This window comes from Carettochelys insculpta, chromosome 1 (assembly GCF_033958435.1).
Source record: "Carettochelys insculpta isolate YL-2023 chromosome 1, ASM3395843v1, whole genome shotgun sequence".
In the NCBI taxonomy this organism is placed as follows: Eukaryota; Metazoa; Chordata; order Testudines; family Carettochelyidae; genus Carettochelys; species Carettochelys insculpta.
In genome coordinates, this window is record NC_134137.1 from 77,304,518 (window position 1) to 77,329,834 (window position 25,317).

A 25,317-nucleotide genomic window follows, 5' to 3' on the forward strand; every position below is an offset into this window, starting at 1 on the left:
TTACATATTTGCAGTAAGTTTGCTGTTCGTGAAGTGAGACAGTGCAACTTGTCACTACTCTTTGTTATAATAAAGCATGTCCCAGGCAAAATACGAGAACCAGTAATTACATCTCATTAAGATTTAAGGAGAAAAATAATAAGGAACATACCAACAGGTGTTCAGTCAACACTGCTTCATTAGTTTCTTTACTGTTTAAATACTTGGAGCTGATGAATATAAATTACTCAGGAAAAATATAATTTTGAATAGGTTTTAGTCTGCTTCTTTGTCCTTTCATATATGAAATCATCTTAAAGTAATCATCCTACCATATATTGCACTTTTATATCACTTGGATATTAAAAAACACAGTTGGTCATTTTTAAAAGGAATTAAGTAGATCTGTAGATGTACACATTCCTTGAGAATCACATTATAGTTCTGAGTAATTAAGAAACTCTACTTCCATGAGCAAGAAGTAAAAATAAAACAAAAGCAAACTTCAGTTATGACCAGTCCAGCTAATGCAGGGGCTTTTGGCATCAATGATTACTTATTTGAGAAAGACGTTGGATATCAAGAATAGAAAATGTAATGTGGTTATTGAGAAAAGAGAATAGTCTACTTTGCCAAAAGAAATAAAGGTAGGTCGTATCAGGGCTGCCATTCATGAACTAATAATATTTGCAGGAATGTCAAAAAAGCCAAAACGTATAAAGAGAGAAAGAATGATATTTTAGTTAAAGCCAAGACCTAGGAATCCAGAGATCTTGTTTCTTATTTCTGTCTGTCAAAAATTCTATTGTGAGCTATTTCTCTCCCTGTTAGGTTTTTTTCCAACTTTAAATTAAGGATAATATTACTCACCCTCCTCAGAAGTGTTCTTCAAAACTAAATTTATTTTGTACAGTGCTTTGAGATCCTTGACTGGAAGACAACATCTCAGTATACATTTGTATTATTTAACTACACATTTTTTCTTACTCTATAAAATATAAGTATCTCTTTTTACCCAAATAAGTATTCCCTAAATGAGGTGTGAGGAAGGGAGAAATGAATTCTTATCCTGCTCAGCAAATATTTGTATTACTAGATTGGCAGTTACTTATATCTTACTTATATATCTTAATTATATCTTATCTTTTGGAGAAGAAAGAAAAGAGAAAAAAAGATGCTAGTTAATCGTGTCTGTATTCTGGGTTGTCCTCTCCTTGTCTAATAGTAAAAATGATCAAAATCTAGCCAGAAATAACTAGTGGTAATTCACTCTGTGTAGCCAGACAAAATCTCCCCACTACAGACCAGCTTTTGCCTCCCCTCTAAGGTGCCTCAGAGCACACAGGGCACTGAACAGCAGTTAAACAGCACAGTCTTTGATGACTTCCTAAAGGGGCCCAGATGTGTTGGCTCATCATGACCCTGAGGAACTGAAAACACAGAGAGAGGGCTAGCAGGCTAACGGTTAACAAAGGGCCTCAGAGAACTGCCCTTGGCTGGCATTAATGGAGTGATGCGCCCACACAGTTATCCCAGAAGAGAAATCTCCGCCCTTGTAAAAATGTCCTGTACTCCCAAATTCTTTATCTCCTGTCTTACAAGTGCAAATTAAGTAAGAATTGCCCTTGTAAGAACTGTCATCACAAAAGACAGACCAGTACAACCTAACACCATAGATAAGAAAGAGAATACGTGACCCAAGGGGTATAAAGATGGGCCCAGCAGCACTCTAACTCTGAGTGCATTCCCACCAACTACCTACTGGTTGGGTCAGGTGATTGCCTCCAGAGGCCCAACCTCGTATTCGTCTTTCCACAGAATTGAGTGACCGATCCTGGCTTGGCTACGCTGGTATCGAGAGACGCAAGGAGGGTAAGATGTACCCACATTAAGGTCTCCTTTTGGTGTACACGGTTAAAGAATTAGAGCTCTATGGATTGATGGTGTTGTATTAAGGTGTCTTTGTATTGGATTGTAATGTAACCTGTTAACACCTGTACTTTGCTAGCATATAAGAAGTAGACAATAGCCTTTTGTAACCACACGCTTATAACTGTAGCTTAATAAACTTGTAACTAGTTAAGATCTAAGCCTGACTGCTATTACTCTTTGTCACTGCAACACAGACGGCACAATCAAAAGAACTTTAACCATTTGGTTACCACAGCCTGGCCATAGGTGAGAGTGCTGAGAGCCTAGCGTAGAGTCGTGCCGCCTCCATGGGGCTGACTCCTGGGGTGCCCGTCAGTCAATCCTGGCTGCCCACTGTGAAGGGACAGTGCGTCCTAGCAGTTAAAGTCCCGGGTGTGGAAAGGCTCTTAGTGCTACCATTGGGGCACCTGTCAATCAACCTTGGCTGCCCTCTGCGAAGGAGCTCCCTGCTCTAACAGTAAAAGATGCGGGTGTTTAGGACCCTGGGGCATCTGTCAGCCTGGCCCAGGCTGCCCGCTGTGAAGGAGCCCTGTGCTGTACCAGTTAAAGACTCGAATGGTAACAAGGGCATAGTTGGTACCTCACTGCATATTACCCGGCCACCGGCTAACACTCTGGAAAGGGAAATTTCTACCTGCAGAAAGTTTGCTCCCTTTCCCATGTCAGCAGCATGCGATGATAACAGAACAGAGGGGGCAGAGCAGAGCAGAACTCCATTGATGTCAAGTGCCCAAAGACTAAACTTTGCACAAGGGCTAAAGGTCCCACAGTGGTGGGGGGGTGTCACACCCATCTCTTTGCAGGTATCTCATCTCCATTTTTTCTCACTGTCATACAGATGGACTGGAGAATCAAGGCTGAAAACAGTTGTGAATTACCCTGTGAATGTATTTTCCAATTTAGTTAATAGAATTGTAGTATGATAGGAATCAGAATCAGAATCACAGGTAAGTGAACTTCCCTCCATCTTCTGTCTTCTTTCTTCTTTTTCTTGAAAAGGCATCCTGAATGTGGTATGTGACATGACCTATCTGGTTTTGTGTGTAGAAGTGAGTTATAGGTCCATTCTGGATGTTGTCTTTCCTGGCTCTACCTCTTGGCAAACGTGGTTTACTGTGGGAGGTCACTGTGTCCCACTGGATGACCTGCTTGTGCAGCATCCAGAGACACAGAGGTCACATCTACACTAGCATGTTCTTTCAAAAATTATTGAAAGGAGGGCCCCTTTGGATGATCCTATGGGAAATTTAATAACAAAACACATTCTTTCAAAGGTAGGTTTGAAAGAACATGGCACTACTTTTGAAATTGGGCCAGGTCATAGGCCTGATGGGTTGCCCCATCTCCCTTTCTGTCTCCACAGCACCAGCATCTGAGGGCCAGGAGAACCCTGTCCTGGCTAGGGGAGCCCCACGCTGAATGCTGAGGGGGCTGGGGTACCACAACCACTGCTGCCCAGACAGGCCCAAACCCAGAGGCTCTTCTGCTGCTACCACAGGAAGGAGGAAGAGGAGGAGGCTGCCTCACAGACTATGGCCATTGAGGAGCAGACTGCCTTGCTCCAGTAGTTGCTGGACATGGAGGAGGCAGACATGGGGTGATTGCATGAGGCTTCGGGTAAGGTTGCTGTGGCCCTTCAATCCCTCACCCCAGCCATCATCGAGCACTTGCCCCCCAACTTCATGCCACCACCTCATGTCCCCCGCCGCTAAACCACTCATGTCTCCCCTGCTGCCCCAATTGCCACCATCCCTGCCACCTCTGACCTCATTGCCCTTATCCTGCCTGACCTCCCTCCAGCTGCCCTTCTGGAACTGGCCCAGATGCTCATGGCCAGGGCAGACCACACCAGGCTGGATCCCCTGTCCTCCCTGAGCCTCCCACCAAGGCTGTGGCCACAGCCCTCGTGCCATGCCCATATGTCCCCATGGTCCCAGTCCCATCCAAGCCCAACCAGGGACCCTAGACCCAAGGCTGTAGGGGCTCCTATGGCCAGTGTGGGTTACAGCCCCCCACCCCTGTGAAAGAATGAGGCCTCCCATCCCCTCCCACCATATTGTACTTAGTAACCCCATTCATCCCTGTGTACAGTCCCCCCATCATTCATGTAGTTGGTCAAAGATATTTCATTCTTAGTGTGAGCAAATTTATTTACAACCACCCTATAGCCCATGTAATAGATGGGTGAGGAGTGAGGTGTCAGTGTGGTGGGGGGCAATGGTGAGGGGTACACGTGTGGGGGGGCAGTTGTGGGGCATGTGTGGGGGGCATGATGGAGGCTGTTTGGGAAAGGGTTATTGGGGCTTCTTGCTGAAAGCCACTCTGTAGGCCTGCCTGACCTGCACCCCATCTCAATGTGCCTGACAGAATAGGGCATGGGCCAGCTACTCTCATCTGATCATGATCTCAGCAGCCCACTCCTCCATGAATTGCTCATAATTGTTCTCCATAATATTGTGGAGAGCAAAGCATGTCCCCACCTCTGTAGGTATGTTCCAGAGGCTGATCTCCAGCTGCATGAGGAGGCACTGACAGACCTGCTCTACCATGCTCCAGGCCTGGTTCAGGTGCTTATTGAACTGTTACTGGGTGAAGTGAGTTTGTCCTATGTAGGGTCATATGAGCCGCAGGTGCTGGGGGTATGTGGCACCAGCTACAATGCAGGGGCATGGAGGTGTCCCCAGTGGGGATCTCCTGTAAGGATACATAGGTCCCCTCCTGCATCCTGCAGCTAAGCTAGGAGTTGCAGAAAATCTGAGTGTGATGGTCTGGCCTGGAGCAGTCCATGCAGACATCCATGTACTGGCCCTTGGTGTTCAAGAGGGCCTGAAATACCACAAAGAGGTTCCCTTTTCTATTGATATATCACTCAATGCTGTGGTCTGAGGCCCATATGGGGATATGAGTCCCATCCGGGGCCAAAAAGCAGTTGAGGAAGCCCAGGCCAGCAAATCCCTCAATGGTGGTGTTGAGGTCCCCAACTTGGACAACCCTCCACAGGAGGATGGCAATGATTGCCCAGATGACCTGCATGGAATGGAGGGTGTGTGCACTGGGAGTGCATGTTGGGGTGTCCTGGAGCCCCCATCCCTGGACTCCACCCAAGTGCACCCCCTCCCTTCTGGTGCCCTCCCTGGCTCCCTCCCAATCCACTCTAGGGCCCCTCCCCGTCCCCTCCAGAACTTATTTTCTTAGACTTAGGTCCTCCTGTGCATCTGGCCACATTGGGCAACAAGTGCTCACCAGCGATTTTGGTCAGCTGCAAATAATTCCGCCTCCTCCCATGATATACCAATGTTTAATAAGTCTTCCTTAAATGTGGTGCGCCAGATCTTGAGTGGCCTGCCTCTCTTCCTTCTCCCCTCTGCCGGTATCCATCTCATTGCAGTCTTTGGGTGCAGTTGATCTGGCAGATGCAGAATGTGTCCAGCAAACTGCACTCTGAGCTCTGCCATGATATGCTGCTGTGCCCGTGACCCACATCTTTGTAGTATCTCCTCATTGGTAACGTGATTGCGGTAGGTGACACTCAGGATCTTTCATAAGCAATGCTGGTGGAATACATTGAGCTTGCGTGCTACTCTTGACGTTATTTTCCACGTTTCACTAGAGTAAATGGTGACTGGCATGAAGATGGTGTTATACAGTTGAACTTTTGTTGCAGTGTCAATTGTTGGTGCAGACCAAATTGGGCACAGTCTTTGGAACACTGCTGACACCTTACCGATTCTGCAGTTAACATCTGCCTCAACACCTTCGTCGTTAGACAGAGTGCTGCCAAGATAGGTGAACCGCTGTACTTCTTCTAGGGGTTGGCATCTGACCACTAGTGGTGTGTTTGTCTGAGTGTTCCCAACCCACATCAACTTTGTTTTATCACTTTTTATCCTCAGCCCAATTTTGCCGGCTTCTGCTTCCAAATTTGTCATCATGCTTTGCAAGCATTTGCTCGTTTCTGCTAGCAGTGCAATATCGTCTGCAAAGTCCAGATCCGTGAGTCGACGCTGATCTTTCCATGAGATACCTAGATGTGCGTCGCACATCGCCTTGCTCATGATGAAGTCCACCGCCAGAAGGAACAAGAATGGAGACAATACGCACCCTTGATGCACTCCGGAGTTGATGTTGAAGAAATATGTCATCCCATTATCGGTCCTCACGCAGCAACTAGAGTTTAGATAAAGATTTTGGAAGATGTTGATGTAGTGTTGTGGGATGCCATATGTTTGCACTATGTTCCATAATGATTCTCTATGAATGCTGTCAAACACCTTTTTAAAGCTGAATACTAACAGAGAGGAAGCTGTGCTAGTCTATACACTATCAAAACAAAAAGCAGTCAAGTAGCACTTTAAAGACTAGCAAAATGGTTTATTAGGTGAGCTTTCGTGGGATAGACCTACTTCTTCAGACCATACCCAGACCAGAACAGACTCAATATTTAAGGCACAGAGAACCAAAAACAGTAAGCAAGGAGGACAAATCAGAAAAAGATAATCAAGGTGAGCAAATCAGAGAGTGGAGGGGTGGGGGGGAAGGTCAAGAATTAGATTGAGCCAAGTATGCAGACAAGCCCCCTGGGAACTTTCTGAGTCACTATAGGGGCTTGTCTGTATACTTGGCTCAATCTAATTCTTGACCTTCCCCCCCACCCCTCCACTCTCTGATTTGCTCACCTTGATTATCTTTTTCTGATTTGTCCTCCTTGCTTACTGTTTTTGGTTCTCTGTGCCTTAAATATTGAGTCTGTTCTGGTCTGGGTATGGTCTGAAGAAGTGGGTTTGTCCCACGAAAGCTCACCTAATAAACCATTTTGCTAGTCTTTAAAGTGCTACTTGACTGCTTTTTTTTTAAAGTTTATGTAGTTAATTAACAGCGGCTGTTGGAACTTGATACTCTGTTCAATGATGTTGAGCAACATGAGGAGCTGTTCACTACATGATCGTCTGCAGCAAAATCTGGCTTGTTCTTCACGCAGTGTTTTATCCACCACACTCTGCAACCTGAGTAGGATGATGCAGAAGACCTTACCTGGGACTGAAAGGAGCGTGATACCTCTCCAATTGCTGCAATCAGTGACATTCCCCTTCTTTGGTAACTTGACAATCAATCCCTTCCTCCACCTGCCTGGAACACACTCTGTTCTCCAACATTCATTCAACAGACCTGTCAGTTCCTGCACCACGGAGTTTCCACCATACTTCAATAGTTCAGCTGCAATTTGGTCCACTCCATGAGCCTTGTTGTTCTTTAGTGTCTTTATCGCTCTATGTACCACATTGGTATAAGGTCCTTACATTCCATGTTGCACTTTTTATTGTGGTTTTGGCACTTAAAATCGAGCTCTGCATTGGGTACTGAACTTCCTTTTGGCTTTCATCCAGCACAGTCATAAAAAAAGAGTTGATACCTTCGTGCCGAGTTAATTTTTATTTTGTTTGGTTGCACTTTTTGTTTCTGTAGCAATTGGTAGGTTTTACGGGATCAAGTTGCTAGCCCAACACCCAACCTTCCTCCTTTTTCATCTGGGCTTAGGACTGGCAATGGCAGAACCCCTCCAGAGCCCCTGTTCCCAATCCCCAATATTCCCCCTCGTCTGGGAACCTTGTCACCCCCATCCCCCAAGAGGGTGTGTGATCCAAGCATCTTTTACCTCCAGGAGGATGGCATTGATGGTGGCCTTGCCCACCCTGAACTGGTGGCCATCTGAGCTGTGGCTGTCTGAGGTGGCCATCTTCCATATGGTGCTTGCAATCCTTTTCTCCAGGGGGAGCATGACCCACTCAAGCTCACCAGCAGGTCCCACTGCTTGGCACTGGTGGGGTAGTGTGATAAGTACTGAATGGCACAGGGGATGGGGAGAGGACAGTGCCCCATGGTAAGCACCTGCAGGACTGGGTTGTGAGGGGTTGGCTGCTGGAGGAGGTGGAGGAGACGAGGATGATCATGGCCAGCAGGCTGACACAGTGATTTGTGGCATCTCCATCAAGGAGCTAAAGGGAATACAAGAGGGTCTGTGGGATCCTGTCTTAGGTTCAAGCAGGGTCTGCAGTGCAGGGTCTGCAGTGCTGTGTTTTGCAAAAGAGCTCTCGGATTGAGCAGGGCAGGGGCCTTTGGGAGGGTCCCTTTAAGAGGGCATCTTGCTAGGGGGCCAAGAAGGGCAGATGACTTCCAGAAGAAGTATAGACACAGCCAGAGTAACAGACATGCTCCTATTTACATTTCAGTTGCTGGACAGATTTTCTGTTCTGTGGAACTCTATGTTCACAACTTTCCCTTCATTTTGGTGTCAAATTCAAAAAAAACAAAAACCAAAGGGTGTCAAAGGCCTGGAGAAGAAGGAACAACATGATGGATGCCAGGTTGTCCTTTTGCCAAAGTAAGATGACAATCCTAAGCAAAATGCAACAATAACACATGCATATTACCTCTACCATGGGCAGCAGCTAAATAAAACAATACAAATCAAATATGTGTTTAACTGTTTCCCTCCAAAATGAGCAGCTAGCAAACATGTTTTGCTGAGAAATCAGCAGAAGTAGAAAATGAATAGAGATGGATGAACAATTTGCAATGCTTTTTTCCCTCTCTTTTTTGTCAGTTTGGCCCCTTTTTCCTGTTAATAAATTATCCATAAAAGGCTCTTCTGTGGTTTAGTAGACTAAGCATGGAATTAAACTCACAGCCCTTCTATCTTCTAGTGTAAGCTTTGGCAATATCTTTTCTTGGAGCCTCAGCCAATTCCTATAACTTTGCTGTATAATGGGAAAAACAATTAACCTATGACACAGAGGTAAGCATAGAGAAAATTATGTAAAACACTAATATATGTGCTAATAATAAGAAGAATAAAGAGAAAACCTTCCCTTGAGTAGAGTGAGCCCTAAATACTTGGCTTACCAACTTTATTTGGAGAAATGTGCATTTCAAAACTTTTTGGGCTATGGGCAAGTATTCATGGATCACAGCAAAGGACAGATGACATACATGTCCAGTAAGAGCTACTGAATGAAACTGTAACAGTAACGAAGGGTCCTGTGGCACCTTATAGACTAACAGAAAAGTTTTGAGCATGAGCTCTCGTGAGCACAGACTCACTTCGTCAGACGCTGGTCTTGGAAATCTTCAGGGCCAGGTATAAATAACCCAGAGCAAGGGTGGGGATAACAAGGTGAGCTCAGTCAGCAAGGGTGCGGCTTACTACCAGCAGTTGATCTGGAGGTGTGAACACCAAGGGAGGGGAGGCTGCTTTTGTATTTAGCCAGCCATTCACAGTCTTTGTTTAAGCCTGAGCTGAGGGCATCGAATTTGCAGATGAATTGTAGCTCAGAAATTTCTCTTTGGAGTCTGGTCCTGAAATTTCTTTGCTGTAGGATAGCCACAGGACCCTTCGTTGCTGTTACAGATCCAGCCTAACACAGCTACCCCTCTGATGAATGAAACTGAAGAGCTCTCCCATCACACACTCTTTTCATGTAAAGCAAGTCTTTGTGTCCTGTCAGTGTGCATGGTGTGTGTCCCTCAAGTCTTACTCCGGGGGTGGGAAAGCACCAGAACACCAGTTTCATCAGGATATAAGTCAAATAAAGCTAAAATGCTGATGTTCCCTGTGTTTTTCTCTTCTCCATTAGCACATCCCATGAATCTGTGCTTCCCTCCATATTTGCACGGGACTCTCACGGATGCACATCAGAAATTTAACATCTAAATGGCAGCATAAATGCTTGGTTGGGAAAGCAGCTTCTGTGAGGAAACTGCTTCTTTTCCTGATCAAATGGGCAGGAGTTAGAAATATATGATCTTAAAATCAGATTCCTGGAAGGGACCTCAAGAGTTTACCCAGTTCACTCCTCTGTACTCATGACAGCACTAAGTATTAGATAGTTTTAATCTAACCTCCTCTTAAAACAACCCAGTGATGAAGATTCAACTACCACCATAGGCAATTTATTTCAGTGGTTAACCACCCAGACATTTAGGAAGATTTCCCTAATGTCATAAACGGCAATAAAATGCTAACCCTAAACCATGCCATTGAACTGATGAAAACTTCACATACTACAAAGCAACTGTACATCACATACAACCTTCTCTTTATTGGTTTGTTTTACTTTGTTTTGTTTTCTTACTTGTTAAGAACTGTTTCTCATTCTGGATCTAATCAGTCTTCAACTGACAAAGCTCTATTGACTTTAACAGTAACAGTTCCACGCTTTATGAGTCTTTGTCACACATTTTTATTCCTATATTTATCACACACTGATGTCTCAGAAATTTGATAATTTTAAGTACTGAAGCTTTATATCTTGATAATTAAAGAAAAGGGCATGTATATGGGATCAAATTCAATGGAATCTATCCAAAATTAGGCAGTGTAACACATTTTCATATTTGGTCATGCTTTATGCTCTCTTGTAACAAATCAGCTATGGGATATGTCAACATCCTCGAGATAGAACAAGAAGCTATAGAAATGAAGCCGTGGTAGCACAGAGGGTTTTTTTTGTTTTTTGTTTTTTTGTTTTTTTGTGGGCAAGCTGCCTGCATAAGTACTCTGGGTCCGGGCGAGGCTTTTTTAGGTTTGTTAAAACCCTTCTGCCACAGTTTAACTGCTATTCATAACCATGCTGCTAGAAAGGTAAGCTAAGGCTTGTCTACATATACTTCAGTCACATTCGTGAGTGTAGACATAACCTTAGATACCTGTCTGACAACTTCTCTTTTTTCCATTGCTTTCAGCCACAACTATAACAAATAATGCATCATTTTCTATTACTAGTTGTATTAAGAATGTTTTGTCATTTATTTTCATATTTTGGCAGCACATTTATGATATTTCACGTAATACTCCTATCCGCTTTTTTTACCTCCCAACTGGTGGCTAGACACCGGAATGGTTGTATCTAATTAAAACTCCCAGAAGATGGATGGAAAAACTGTTCTATATTTGTATCTTGCAGGTTATCTCTGTGAGAGTTGAATCTATTATCTTTGTGATGCATAGGCAGCTGCTCTACTAAATGAGCCAACAGAAATTTTTCCCTGGGAGCAGATTTTCTCTCTCTTATTTAGAAAATACTGTTTGTGTACTTTACAACAGATTTTTCAAAACTTTTTTCTGACAACAAATTGCTCCAGTTCTGTTGCCCCACTTGTTAAAAAATTTCAAAGCACACTTAAAATTATAATCCTTGCCAATGTTAATTAATCCTCATCATATGCCTGTAGTAAGTAGATACGTGTACGTACACCTATTTTATAGATGGATAAATAGAGGGAGAGAGAGGTTAGGTGTGTAACTTAAGGCCACAATCAAATGAGTAATAAGGTTAGGGAAAGAATTTATAATCCCCATCACTAAGCAATATATTAAATTCTGATATTTATAAGTTTTAAGACATCGAAAGGGAAGAGTCACAACAGTCCATTTTCAACCAGTAGAATCCCCACACATACTTCACTTGAACTCCAAGTGGAACATATGTCATCTACGATTTTCCTCCACTTCACTCTGTGTTGGGACAAAACTTCTAGCTGACTCCAAAAGTACCCATGTTATTGTCGTCCACTCTCAGTAGATCTTCTCCACATGCTCCGAGGTCTTCCTCTTTTGTGTTTTCCTAGCAGGTTCCATTTGAAAGCTTGACAGACTATGCTGGATGGTGGCTTTTTGAGAGTGTGACCTAACCATCCCCACTTCTTTCTTCTCTTAATTTGAACTTCAAGTTGTTCTTGTCCTGTTCTGTTCCAAAGCACCTCATTTGTGTCAAAGTACTGCCATGTGATGTGAAGGATGTACCTCAGGCATCAGTTTATGAATGTCGGGAACTTGTGATTTTAAGACTTTTAAGTCAGCCAAGTCTCACGTGCATACAAGAGCACACTCATTAAATTTGTGTTGAAGATCCATAGTTTTGTCTTTGCAGATATTATTTGTGGACTCCACACAGGACAAAGAATCTTCAAAGCTTTCCCTATCCTGGCTTTTTTTTTTTGTTTACTTGACATTTATTTGAGCAAAATTTAGTTTTATTATTAATTTGCATGTTTTTCAATATTTTGGACATAAAGCATTATTTTAGGTGGCTAATTCCTTCAATATGTAATGATACCCAGTTCTTATATACGGTTTTCAATGGCAAACAGCAAAATGTTTTCCAAGGAGGATTGGTATCATTATCCTGATTACATATGGGGAAGCTAAAGTAGAAAGCAGTGAAATGATTTACCTGAAATCACCCAATAAGCCAGTAACTCAGCCAGAGCAAGAATTAAGGTTTCCTGAATGCCAAGCCAGTGCACTAGCCACTAGTCCACAGTGCCTCCATCAGCTCTCATGTTTGACTGTGATCTGTCAACAGACATTTTGCCAGAAGAGCTCTTCCAACAGTAACATCTGTAAACAGATTGCTGTAGTGTAGACAGCCATAGCGCCTTATCCAAAGCTCACTGAAGACTACATCAGTATTTTTATTGACTTTACTGTCATTTGGATCAAAGCCTTTAGTGATCAGATTTATGTATTGTTTTGTTTGAGCTATCAGCTGCTCTTTGTCACATACTGCTCGCACCACCAACACTCCCAAAGCTTCCAAGCCCCAGGGCTGGATAAGGGTATAAAAATGATTGCATATTTTCTCCTGACAATGTGTAAATACTCATACATATACTGATCTCACAAAAATAAATATTAAGAGAAGCACAGGAATCTCCTCAAACAATACTATGAATTAAAAATATTGTATGACAACTGACAGAACAGCAAATATAAAGAACATTGAACATGGCTGAATCAAAATGCAGTTATAAAATACAGGAGACTAATTTCTTGTACTATTTGCCCCCTCGTTCCATTAAGCCTACTTTTCATGAGTTTCGAATCCCCAAGACCGTGGTTGCTAACTTTAAGTTAGCCAACAAATCGTGTAGACTGACATTTCCATTGTTACCGTTTGTCTCAGAAATAATTTTAGAAAGAGCAAAGGGTAGTTTAATAATTCACCAATATATGGAATATAAAAGAACTCGTATAGGCCTTCTTTTGCCAACTAAATTGATTTTCATTTGCTGTGTGAAGTCTAAAATATAATATGACTCATTCATCTGATTTTTCCTCCATTGCCAAATCACAAGATCAGTTCCTGTGTAATTGCTATGCCCAAGGAATCTCAGGGGGAAAAAAGACTCATCTCTAGATAATCAATTTCTGATAAGATAGTAGGCTGCTACAGGATTGCTTTCCTGTCCCTAAAGGAAGACTGTTCATCTAATTAGAAACAGCATACAGAATCCAGTTTCTCTTTTGGAACACTGAGACTATTAATTTCTGACTACTGCAAGTCAGGAAAAAATCTAAACCATACTATTACAGTGTACCTATAGTGGTTACGGCAGTTGCTTGGAGATGAATTAAGAAAATAAAATGCAAGTCGGTATGATTGATATACTAGACAGATAAAATATAGGTTAAATAACATATGCTCTTGGGGAAGACACATTTAAATCAAATAAAAAGTACCACACTGAAAATCTTGAATATACTTTTATGAAAAATGTTAAAGTAAAAAAAATTCCTAATTCAATAATGATAAAAAATCCTAAATTATGTAATTTAGAACTGAGTTAAATACATACTTCAGATACAGCTAAGGGAACATTTTTGTGAGAATGATTACCTGAAAATCCATCAATGTGTCAAAATAAAATTTCTTTGTTGTTTTGACTTGTTCTTCAACTCATTCCACCACTGCATTAATTTTAAAAAATAAGATCCTATGTACACATTAAACCCAAGAATAATTAACAACATACACTTTTTTTGACAAATTTAGACTCTGTCCAGGAAATACCTGCAAACTAGTATAAATTTTCCCAGATATATTCATTATTCAAGCATATTTCATGAGTAGTAAAATATAGCCTGGTCACAAATATTTGAAACTTAAGATGTTTAATTTTGCAGGTTTGATAAACTGAGACATTTTTAGCATCCTTTTATCCAATGAATGGATGTTTACTAATACCTAATTCCACAAAAGGAGTTGGACTTTGAAATTCCCAATTTTTAGAACCTAGCCACTTCAGGTATGTCTTCAGTGCAATCAAAAGTCCTGTGTCAGTGAGTATCAGAGCCCAGGCCAGCTGACTCTGTTTCATGGAGCTTTGACTATAGGTCTGAGAAAGCAGTGTAGAACAGTAGTGAATCTCCAGAATGTAGGCTGCATGGTTTATGAGAGTTGCTCAAGGGCCACCGGACATTTGTCTACTTGAGCATCCACATTCACAGAGCTCTGCAACTTCTAATGGATGCGACTCCTGGCTGATGGGAGCTGAGAGACATGGTGGCCCAGACCATGATGTTATGTGCATCTCCCATTGCCTGGAAATGGTGAACTTCTGGTGTAGACACTAGGGTTTGCGATGAAGCCCAGCTCTGAAAATCCAAACTGAATATTTATTTTTCTCTTTTCAGATGCATAGCACAAAGACAGGTCAGATGAGCCAGGCTCTTCTTCTTCTTCTTCTTCTTCTTCTTCTTCTTCTTCCTCTTTCCCAACCACTGTGTTAGATTCATGAAAATGGGACTTATAAAAACCAGAACTGAGCAAATCATCTAATGCATCCAGTAGCAGAGGCCAAGCAGAAGTGGAGGGACTTAGGCAACTAAATAACTATTGGAAGGAGATTACTGTCTCTTTTGGTGTTTTAAAACTAGAAACTTTCCTTTGGAGTCAGGAGCACAAGTTTTTTTCTTTCAAGAATGGGGTTGGCTCTTGCTCATGTATGGGGCAGGTAAGAAAGCAAAAGTAGAAAAGAATGTGGCTTCCCTTATACATTTTATACCTGTGGTTTGGTGCAGTCAGTGCTATGATATATGTGTACAGTAGTCAACATTGACGCAAGGAATCATAAGCAGTGAGCAACTTCTAAATAAATTTGTGCTGAAACTTATCTATACCTTTATTTGATTTCCATGAGCATGTGTCAAGCAAATAACCTCAGAGAGTAGCCATGTTTGTCTGTATCTTCACAAAAAATAAGCCATCCTGTAATACCTTAAACACTATAAAATTGTTAGTCTTTAAGGTGCTACATGACTGCTTGGCCATGTCTACACTAGCCCCAAACTTCGAAATGGCCACTGAAATGGCCATTTCGAAGTTTACTAATAAAGCGCTGAAATGCATATTCAGCGCTTCATTAGCATGCGGGCGGCCATGGCGCTTAGAAATTGATGCACCTCACCGCCACGCGTCTCGTCCCGACGGGGCTCCTTTTCGAAAGGACCCCGCCTACTTCGAAGTCCCATTATTCCCATGAGCTGATGGGAATAAGGGGACTTTGAAGTAGGCGGGGTCCTTTCGAAAAGGAGCCCCATCGGGACGAGACGCGCGGCAGCGAGGCGTGTCAATCTCGAAGTGCCGCGGCTGCCCGCATGCTAATGAAGCGCTGAATATGCATTTCAGCGCTTCATTAGTAAACTTCGAAATGGCCATTTGAGTGGCCATTTTGAAGTTTGGGGCTAGTGTAGACGTAGCCCTTGTCACTCAAAGAAGAGATGTTCCAGCAAAACTTCTGTTGACCGAGCATGTCTACACATAAAAGTGAATTGAACTTTTGACCTATTCAGTTGGCAAAAAAACACCCCCCCAGGTGTCTACACTGCTTTTTTGTTAACAGTTTCTGTTGAGAAAGCACATTTTGGCCATGTCTGCATTACCCTTTGTTACAGAGCTGCTAATGATTGTTCTAGAAATTGCAAACTTGTATGGCTAATTAACATAGCCGCATGAGATTTTGCTGTCAGCAGACGGGGGTGTCAGCAGCACAGAGGCCATGTGGACATACTTCTGATAGTTAAACCCTTCTCTGTCACCAGTCCCTTATCCCTTCAGGGTGACAGAGGGAGCTTTAGCCAGCAGAGGTATATCCACACAGCCTCTGTACTGCCAGCACCCTCCCCCGCAGCTGACAGCAAAATCTTATCTGACTATACTAATTAGCCATATGAGTTTGCAAATGGCTCTCCATTTGCAGTTTTTAGAACCGTCATTAGCATAGTGTTGCCAGCAGCAGCGCTGTGCTAAAGGGCCATGTAGATATGGCCTCTGTGTGTAGATGCGCCACAAGTTTTATCGACAAAACTCTCCAGTGTAGATGAAGCCATGAGGTCTCAGTCAAATACTCCCAAACATTTGCATCAGGAATGGACATATGCTGCATTCAGAAGCTTTATTGAGAAGAATACATGATATTTCCCCCTTTTAGTCTTTTTTGAATTAATTATTAACAGTAAGAGTAAGAACTAGACTTTTATATTTTCTTGCAGAAAATCTACTTCTGAATAAGAAGTGATTTCAATATGATATTTTTTTTAAATAAGGACTTCAGGATAAACCTTTTGACTATGAACTCACAAACTTGGATCAGTGGATAGTGAAATATTCTCCCCTTTGGAAAAAAAAAACTTAAATAAACAAATATATATGCTACTTGTAATTTCTCTGAGTAAAGCGCAGTTGTGCATTGAAATATGATGCTGGATAAACATAATCTTTTAACTCAGGAGACATGTTCCTTGCGTACAGTAAGGTGCGGATCTTCTTATTTCTTTCTTAGTATTAATTGTATTGTGCCAATGTCTATGGCCATGCCTACATGAGTGGCTTTTCCTGGCAAAACCAGGCTTTTGCCAGAAAAAAAAAATAGAGAATCTACACGGCAAATGTATTTGGTCAACAGTTTGCCCACCGGCAGCATTATACTTCTCCCAGTTCAGGTGTAAGGCCTCTCTCAACAGTGTTCTGTCAATAAAAGAGCCATGTAGATGCTCCATGGACTTTTTGTCCACAAGCAATGGCTTCCAATTCACTGGGCAGCCCTGTTTGCAGAACTTCCAGTCAGCTGCCCTGTCAAGAGAGGGCCAGGCAGTCTGGGTGCTCTCTGTTGACAGAGTGGTTTGCTCTTTCAATCTGCTTTTATGTGTAGACACAATCTGTTGACAGACGTTTTGCCAGAAAATCCCTTCCAAAAGTAACTTTTGTCAATTGAGGCTTCTTGTGTAGACATGTCCTACATCTCCCTGTTATAATTGAGGCCCCAGTATCTATAACCAAATAGAAAGATAAAACCCCTGCCTCAAAGATGTACAGTCTCATTAGAGACAAAACACAGAAGATGCGTATGACCAAAAAATATGAAAAAAGAGATGAAAAAGCATGAGTATACTGAAATTCAGATCCAAAATCTAACGGAGGATCTAAGAAGAAACATGCCTTACTCCCTAAATTCTCAGCCCAGCTCCAGTCCAAAGTCTCGAAGGTTTGATTGTTTAAATTGTCAAGATTGTATGTTTCCCAGGATTCCTAGCTTTGTTGTGGAAGCATGCTTATTGGGGGATGGGGGGTCCTGACTGGAGTGGGGTGAATGGTATGCACAAAATAATGTATATATTGCATTTCACCTCTTTTTTTTCTTTTCTGATGAATTGTAAAGAAACTGGTTTGTGAAATTCTGAACTTAGCTATAAAGTACTTGAGAACTTGCTTGTATCTTATAAGTACTGCCAAGAATACATGAGCTTACAGTTTCCCCATTTGTAAGGTGCCAGATGAACCAGCCAGGGGATAGAGTGAGAAACCATTGTTCAGTCTATTCCCTGTACTTTTTCAGCATAATTATGCTGCAATGCCCACACCATGAGTGAGACTGTATTTACCTCTAGTTCTTATACAGGCTAAGACAAGCTAAGAAAGAGATGGAAAAAATGTCTTACATTCTCCCCTCATGCAGAGCACCTGTGTGAGGTTGAAGCAGGATGTATCTAAACAACAATAAAAACACCACACTCAATTAAAAGAGACAATAGTGTTGCAAAATCAATCCCGCAAAATTAAGGAAATGTCATTCAAGTATTGCTTAAAAAATAAGCTAAAAACCAGACACTTAGCACAGACAAATTTAGGTCAAACAGTTTACATTTTTCAAACCTAAAAGCAATTGAAAAAAAATGTTATAATGGAAAGTGGAAGACAGCCTGTGCTGCATGTAACTATTAAGCCTGAACAACTTATTTGGACAGCTTGAAGCTTGTCCAAAACATTTTTTTTTATCAAAACAAGAAAAAAGATAGAAAATGTTGCCTGTCACCTGTAATCGTCCATTATACCCAAAATAAAAATAAGTTTTAGGCATATTTTTAGACTAAACCTAGCTAAATTTGAATTTAAACATTTCAACATGAAAAGTTGGAATGTTGAAACAAAAGGTTCCAGTTTTAAAAATATTTGTTTTAAAACACATTTTTTTTAGGCTGAAACTATACACAAAGTTCAACATGAATTCATGAATAGTTTCAGTCAATCCAAATTGCATCTTGGGGGAATAAACTATTTAGCCAAAAAATTCTTCCAGTGCCAATGACCAATTTATGAAAAGCAATTTCAGTGAAAGGACAGAATAGGGACTGAGGAAGTGAAAATTTATCACTCTCTCTTTTAGCATTTCTTCTATTTATACATTCTGTTTTGTTTCTTTTAATCAACTAGCTCTACAGATATCAGAGAGATGGTTTGCTGTAAATCACTGAAATGCTCATGTCTGATAGGTTGTAACAATGGACTCAGCCTGATTTTGTGCTTCGTCCATGTCATAGTAGTTAATTCATAAAAATACACATTACTGTGTGAAAACTAGCTTTCTTTCTGTCAATAAAAATGGCAAATCATTTAATAATGTGAAGTTTTAAAGTACAGTATAAACTGCACTTCAACTTGTCATTTTCCCTTTCATAATTTTATGTACGTGTCAGCTGTGCAACAATTTAGTTTTATTTCCATAAGCATTGAGGGTGGAATGCAAGTCAGACAGCACTCCAGGGACAGGTCAGGGACAGCCTGGGTTGATAGGCTGTGGAAGGGGCACCACAAATGGTCACACTACTGCACCTACAGACCCCACTGCAACTTCATGGGCCTTTCAAAGTATGAAAATACTTGTTGTGCCGCCATCTGGAACTAGGTACACCAGTGACCCAACATGCTCCATGATGAGCTTCTCACTGCTGCACACTGAAGTCACACACTCTGCCACCCAGAGTTCAAGGGTGTGACGTTGTTGGATTTTTAAACCTCTCCTGTTGGGGCAGCAGGCACATTAACTTGAGACAAGTGCAACTTGGTTGTCTGTATCTCAAGGGTCTACTGTACACCATTCATGATGCAGAGAAAAAATGTAAACATGCTCAAGATTTCAGCAGCGATCACCATGGGAGAAGGGACACCATTGTCTCCTAAAGAATAGTCATCAGCCACCTATGTCCCTACAGCATTCTGTAATTCTGTACATTGGGAAGTAGAGGAAAAATTTTCTTCACAGCCTGTAGGAAATACAACTCCGCCTGACATGTACATGAGTACACAAAAAAGGGAAGACATACCTCTGAGACCAGGAAAAGCTTTCATACTGGAAAAAAAACTTTCACACATAACCATCATCTATTCCACTGAAGTACTAATTCAAAGGGTTGGATCCTGCTATTTAAAAAAGTATAATTTGAAATTAAAAAAACAAAACAAAACATCATTTTCTGCAGTATGACTGAAAGGCTCAAATGATGATAAGAGCAAGCAGAAATTTACCTTATAACCATAGGAATGTAGTGTAACACACTTATCCTCTCCAAGCAACTGTTATTTGGTCCAAACAGTTCACCAAATGGGTCCTTATCTCTCTCCCTCTCTCTCCATATCTATATCTATATCTTTTTTCTCTAAGATCCTTCCTTTTCATATTTAAGAAGTTCTCTTTATAAATCAACAGTAACAGTAACATAATAGATAATTGCAAGCATTATATTTCTTTTGTACAACATGAAAGGAGAGTTCCTTAGTGATGTTGAAGGCTGCTTCTCTGACATTTGGCTTCTTCAGGTCTCAGTGAGCTCCTGGTAAGTTTTTCGCACCTCTCCTCTTGGCATAGCATGAACATGGGAGACCGCCTGAGAATACAATATTCACTGGAGTTTAAATAAAGTAATTCATGTTAGCAACCCCATGTATGTGGTTATTAAGATGTATATAGTCATGGTGACCGAAAAGAAAACTTTCACACAATAAGGTAGTATACATGTCCTAAATCTACATTTTACTTTTCTTATTTTCTGATTCCCTGAATCTGGCAATGTATGTAGGTGCCTAAATATAGATGTAAATAACTACCAGTAAATTTGTATTTTTTTGAAAACAGCAATGTTGTTATTTCTTGACCACAGGTGTGTATATTTTCTGAGTCAAAAACATTATGCTAAGTTTTGAGAATCAGCTAATGCTTCATGTTCTACTTTTTTTTTCTTTTTTCCTGAGCAAGGCTCAGATGCTCTATTTGAAGTCTGAGCTCATGATTTGCTTTATTACAATAATTTGGGAAGTGTCTGAGTGGGTTTTTTGACTACCTTTTCGGTTTCAATTGTTTTGAACTGTGCTAGTAGTTTTTGAAATTAAAAAGGAAAAAAAAAACACAAACACATAAAAAACTTCACAACTTTCCTTTATTGAGAATACCCTGTTTGTTCAATTCAGTCTTTTCAACTAAATCACATTTCATATTGGTGTTGTAACTTCTGCACATGCAGTCAACCACAGAGTAGCAGCAAAGCAGTATAATTGATGGATTGCAGTGTTTTGTTTGATGAAGTCAAGATCACATTTTACAGCATTTCTTTTACACTGGAAAAGATAACAATAGACTGTTCAACTGATAGTTATTTCATGTGTCTATTAACAATATACTTTCTATATTGTAGGAAAATGAGGAATCCATGACCTCCTGGCAAATATTTCGGTCACGCTCTGTGGGTGTATAGTGTGGGCACTTGGGGTGTAGAGTGAATGGTTTCTTTATTCATACCCTGGAGTGTCACAATACAACATTTAAATCCACAATGATACACGGGCTACTCCCCAGAAGAGCTTTGAATCATAGAATGTTAACTGAAAAAGAACTGTCATTTTGACCCAAGCAGTGAGGTTACCCTAACTGCCACACAGGAAAGATAGTAAATATTCATGACAGTTTATGAATATGTATGAGTAGTGGTGCCATATATGGAGGGACAGTCAGAAAATGCTGGAAGGTTCTAGAGGCCTCAGGGGATGACGTAAGGCCAGGCTATAAATTCCAGAAAAGCACACCATTTGGAGAAGGATCTCACAGACCTTTGGAGAGGGCAGAACCGGACCGGACAATCTCCCAAATCCTTGGAGGACAAAGGACCACTGCTCATCTCAGCAGCTTGATCAACCCCTGAAGCTCCTTTCCCCTGACCCAAATCTTTGGTCAGGCAGTGAATAGTTAGAAAAGGACTGGTACCATGTATGCACATCCAACTAGCTAGTCAGTAGTTAGAATAGTAGGAGTTAGTATTTAATGTGTCATAGTGTAGTATCTAGAGAGGAGATGTTTATTATTTTCCTCTCCATGTACATAGTTTCTCAGGTTGTAAGTATTTAGTGTTATATTAATTGTTATCATTGCAAATGTTAGTGCAATAGTTAAGTTCATTTTCGCAATCACCAAAATTAAATTGTTTAGTTTTAATTAAACCAATTTCTCCGTGGTTTTCGCTTCTCCTAGGGTATCTCTCCGTTTGTGCAAAAGAGTTGTGGGGAAGTGTTCTGCCACAACAGAGGCTTCACCAAGATATATTTAGCCATTCACTGTTCATTTCTACTACTTGCTTTATATTTTCTTCTGTTCTCTTTTTCTTTCTTGTGTGAACAACCTTAATCAGCCAGTTTCTGTCTGTTAATAAAAAGCAAGGTCTTTGAACGGCCTTGGCATGATGCAATCAGCCTCACTTTTGACCCCCATCAACTGGAGAACATTATCCTTTTATTCATGATTTTAAACAATTCAGACTCATGGGAAGTTGTGGATCCCCCAATCAGGTTTCAATACTTAGCCTTTAGAAAGGCGCACCCTGTACTGCTGAGTACCTCCTGGAAACACAGGCTCTTAGAAAGTCCATTGTCTTATTAATAGAAAATGGATATGGACAAACCTCATTATCTCCAATGACAATTTCCAAACACCTTAGTCCAAAACCACATTGGTTTAGATAAAACAATAAAACATGTTAATTAATTGCAGGGAGATAGCTTTTAAATTGTTACAAGCAATGAAGATTTTCACATGCTTAAAAAACCCTTTGATATCAAAGTGTTCAACTGAATAAGTGAGTAAATAAAGACATTAAGGAACTGTATTTGACAGATAGGTTCAATGGTTGAATGCAGATTCTGAAGTAAACTTTAGTAATAGAGAGTTGTTTTATGGTTGATTTCAAGTTTTTGGGGATCAGAAATTTTCCATGTCCTGAAGGAGAGCACAAGGGCATACTATTCATCTTTGTCCACAATTCATGAAAAAAGACCAATATATTGAATATTAGTCATGGTAAACTGTCAGGATGAAAATCACAGAAGAGTATTTTTACGATCATTCTGCTTCAGACCAGTCATTAAGCTGACACACATTTTATTTCAGGTCTGTATTTTTAAATACTTATAATATCTGTTGTGCTAAAGATTTATGGATTCTCATTTTCAGTGTATTGTGAAAAATGATAATTGAATATTTATATTTTGTATTCTATCTCCATCATAGTGTTAAGATAAAAATAAAGAGATAGACAGTCTGTTTCATTTCAAGTCTTTCTTTCTTTCTTTCTTTTTCTTTCTTTCTTTCTTTCTTTCAAAAAGATGTTTGTAGAAAGCCACAGTTGACTTTGGTATTTAATACAAAATTCTTACACACTATAAACATTGGAATTTTTATTCAAAGTGAGTTCAGGTTTCAATAAAAATCATTTCCATTTGTTGACACCTTGTTGACATAGTGTACAGCACCAATAGCTGATACCTGGCCTGGCAAGACTAATTAACAATGCAGTAGGCCCTGTTTTTTTGGAAGAGAGAATTAGGAAAGGAGATGAATTGTCAGGTTGAAAAAAAGAATGCTTGTGATAATAAAATCAGTACATAGGTCAATAGACAAAGAGGACTGAATGTATAAACCATCTAAAATAAGACGGAGAACAGGCAGACAACTATTTACTATGAACAAGATAACAAGGGAAGTTAGGCATGTATAGATGAGTTAAAAATAAAGTTGGATAAGGGTCAATACATGGACTGCACAGTGTGAACGACAGCCACCTCAGGTGTGGTGACAAGGTGGGAAGGTTCCTGGCTCCCTGCTCACAGAAGAGGCGGGGCCCAAGAGTAGAAGAGGCAGAGCTAAGGGCAGTGAGCCCTGTGTCCATGCCATGAGCCCGTGATCCCTCAGAGCCAAGTGTGGAGTTGTAGTACAAAACACTGCGGCATTTCAAAGCGGGCCAGATCTCCAAACACCTCTGCTGGTACTTCACCGTGGGCAAGCACCAGAGCTCCAAGCCCCTTTGAAATGCCAGGCCCAGAGGCAACTGCTCCATTTTTGCTCCCTAACATCAGGGTTTTGTACAGGGATTGTCTCCTGCAAAGTAATTAAGTCAAGCCACAAATGTGTGACACAGTGTAGGGTAAATGTAATTAAATTAATATTATGTTTATGAAGGAAGATGGTTTCTGTGTAACTTTGGAGCTTCCATTCCCTCACTTCTCATCTGATCAACTCAGGGTAGCAATGATATATGTCAGGTAAAGAAAGCTAAGTGAGGAAGGCTCAAGTTGAACTGAGCACTTGGTTAAACTGAAGCACAGTTGCGCTGCGCACAACTTGACCTGCTGCTCACTAAAAGGGAAGAACTAATAGGAGCAATAGAAGCGGGTGGCAACCTTGGCTGCAGTGACCATGAGACGATAGATTTCATGATCCTGACAAAAGGAAGAAAGGGAGAAGTAAAATACAGACCCTTGATTTCAAAAAAGCAGACTTTGACTCCCAGGGAGAACTGATGGTCAGGATCCCTTGGGAAACAAAGATGAAGGGCAAAAACTGTTCAGGAGAACCGACAGTATTTTAAAGAAGTCTTACTGAAGACACAGGAACAAACCATCCTGCTGCATATTAAGAAATGAAAATATGGTAGGCAAGCTTTTTGGCTTAACAGGGAAAACCTCGTTCAGCTTAAACTCAAAAAGAATGGGTATAAGAAGTGGAAACGTGAACAGTTGACTAAGGAGGGGAATAAACATCTGGCTGGAAAATGCCGGGCAGTAATCAGGAAAGTGAAAGCACAACTGGAACTGCAGATGGCAAGGGATGTAAAAGGTAACAAGATAATTTCTCCAGTTATATTAACAATATATATAATTATATATAATTTCTCCAGTTATATTAACAATATGATGCTGATCAGGGAAGGTGTAGGGCCCTTACTGGCTGAGAGAGGTAACCTAGTGACAGATGATGTAAGAAAAACTGAAGTACTTGAAGCCTATTTGGCCTCAGTCTTCAGGGACAAAGACAGCTCCCACACTATTGTGCTAGACAATGCGGTATGGGAAGGTGGAGGGCAGCTCTCTGTGGGGAAGGAATGAGTAAAGAGCTACATAGAAAAATGGGATGTACACAAATCCATGGGTTTGGATTTAATGCAACCAAGGCTACTGACGGAATTAGCAGATGTCATTGCCAAGCCTTTGGCCATTGTCTTTGAAGACTCTTTGAAATCAGGAGAGATCCTGTATGATTGGAAAAAAGGCAAATGTAGTGCTCATCTTTAAAAAAGAAAAGGACAATGCACAGAACTATAGACTAGTCAGACTTACCTCAGTCCCTGGGAAAATAATTCAGGTGATCTTCAAGGAATCCATTTTGGAGCACATGGAAGAGGGGAAAGTGATCAAAAATAGTCAACAAGGGCAAGTCATGCCTGACCAATCTGATTAGCTTCTAAGATAACGTAACAGGCTTTGTGGATATGGGGATGTTAGTGGATGTCATATGCCTTGACATCAGCAAAGATTCTGATACAGTTTCCCACAATGTTCTTGCCCATAAATTAAGAAAGTATGGATTAGATACATAGATTATGAGATGGTAGAAAGCTAGCTTGACAGTCCAACTCAATGGGTTGTGTTCAGTAACTCAATATCTGGATGGCAGTTCGTTTCAAGTGGAGTGCCCCAAGGCTTGGTTCTGGGGCTAATGTTGTTCAACATCTTTATTAATGATATGGAAGAGGGATTGAATTGCAATCTTAGCAAGTTTGAGGTTGGCACTAAGCTTGTGGTAGAGGTAGATATGTTGGAGGGTAGAGATAGGATCCAGATTAATCTAGATAAATTGGAGGAGTGGCTCAATAGAAATCTCATGTGGTTCAACAAGGAGAAGTGTAGAGTCCTGCACCTGGGATGGAAGAATCCCAAGCATTTTTATAGGCTACGGACCAACTGGCTAAGCAAC